Source organism: Amblyraja radiata, chromosome 12 (genome assembly GCF_010909765.2).
Source record: "Amblyraja radiata isolate CabotCenter1 chromosome 12, sAmbRad1.1.pri, whole genome shotgun sequence".
In the NCBI taxonomy this organism is placed as follows: Eukaryota; Metazoa; Chordata; class Chondrichthyes; order Rajiformes; family Rajidae; genus Amblyraja; species Amblyraja radiata.
Genome location: NC_045967.1, coordinates 24,740,573 through 24,742,638, shown reverse-complemented (window position 1 = coordinate 24,742,638; position 2,066 = coordinate 24,740,573).

The window sequence follows — 2,066 nt, the reverse complement described above, 5'->3', positions numbered from 1 at the left end:
AACGGGTCCCACTTAGTCTAGTTTTAGAATCGTTTTTGATTGATTTTGAATGATTGTGAATTCTCATGCAAAAAAAAAGTTTTACAGTTTTGACAGTTTTGTATTAGTTAATTGGCATGCTATGGTTCTGGATTATGGTTTGGCTATTCTTGTGCTCCCCAGAGCCTCAATGATAAGGTTCCTGCTTCAGGAATATGATTGCCAACATTGTATTCTTACGTAAGAAGCATGAACAGAGATTCCAGGAAAAGAGGATCTCATGATTCATGATGGCCCAAGTCTGAGCCAGTCAAAGAGCCATAAAGTTATAGAGCTATGTAGCATGGAAACAGGCCCTTCAGCTCAATCAATTGGTCCAAAATCAATTGGTCCAAATGTTTATCAAAAGTCTGCTTCTTTAGCTTCCTCTAGCAGGTCATTGCAGTTATCGACTACATTATAATTGAAAAAATTACCCCTATGTCCCTTATAAATGACTCCACCATCATCTTGCGACTATACCCACTAGGGGCGCCGCCTGATGGCAGCCTCTGCCTACAGTCTGTCTGTTTCTCCATCTTTTTTTAATTTTTAGTCTGTTTTAAAAGTATGTTGTGGAGGTTTCTTTAGTATTTCTATGTTGGGGAGGTGGGTAGGATAAGGGGGAAACCGTTTCGCAGTCACGTCCTGGCGAGGATGCGACTATTCTCCGAGTCGCGTCCTCACCCCCCCTCCCTCGCGGCCTACCAACTGGATTGGTGCGGTCTTTCCTGCCGGGGATCGGCCAAAGCTTCAGCGGCGGCGCAGCACTGGATTCACTGCGGAGTGGGCGATGCCTTACCTGGGATCGCCGTTTGTAGCTCCGGAGTGTTGGGCCTGCTGCTTCAACATCGTGGAGCTGTGGTTTGCAGAGCATCTAGCACGGGCGGTGCTGACTTCAACATCGCGGAGTCCTGGGAGCCCTTTGCCGAGGGCCGCCAGCGTGAATCTCCACCCAGCGCAGCCTGTGGACTTCGGTAGGAAGTGGCCGATTCGGATGTCCAAGCCGGTGAGGATGTTCACCCGTTCCGACGTGCGAGTTCTATCATCCCGGCGAGAGGGCCTGAACATCGGGCCGCCCATAGTGGCGACTGCGGGGGGCTTCTGGAGGCCCTGACCACGGGTGAACATCCATCAAACTGAACTTTGGGCCTTCCCTCACAGTGGGAAACTTTGATTCCGCTGTGTGGGGGATGTTTATGTTAAAGTCTATCATGTTCTGTTCTTCACTTTTTATTCATATGGCTGTATGGTGACCACAAATTTCACTGTACCAATTGGTGCATGTGACAATGTCTCTTGTCTCTCTTGTCTCGCTTGTCTCTACCTGGCAGTTTTACAATCCTGTACGCTGGGGAAAAAAAGTGGGTGTTTACTTTATTCATGCCCCTTAAACCTATTGTCTAAACCTATTCATGCCCCTTAAACCTATTGTCATAAAGGAGGAGGAGCCATCTTGGGGAACGGCTGCTAACCAGCAGCCGTCCGTTTAATCCATTTTTCTCCCCGTTTTTTAGTAAGTCTTGTTTTTCGTTTGTAGGAGAAATGGACTTCTTAATGTGGGGGGAAGGAGGTAATCTTACTTCGAGGTCCCTACCTGGTCGGTGAGGCAGCTTTTTCTCCGGGCTGCCCGTCGACCCGTCTTCGTGGCCTACCAGCGGGCTTGGAGCGCCGTTTCCTGGCGGGGACCGCCCAGCTCCTCGGCTTCGTTGGCGGCACAGCGCTGGAGCGCTATCGTGGAGCGGAGCGGGCGATGCCTTGCCTGGGTCGCCGCGCTGGATCGACGCGTGGATCTCCGGTGAGCTGTGACCGCCGTGTTCAACACCTCCGGGCCGTGGGTCTGCGGAGCGGAGCAGGCGGCGCCGACTTTAACATCGGGAGCCTGGGAGCTCCAACCCGGTGCGTCCCTGTCGGCTTCGGAAGCCGACAATCCCCTGCTAGGAAGCGGCCGTTCCAGGTGGCCCAGCCACTGTGAGGACTCTCCCGACGTCGGGGCAACTCCACCCGGCCAGAACGGCCAGGAACATCGGGCCTCCGTAGAGGCAATA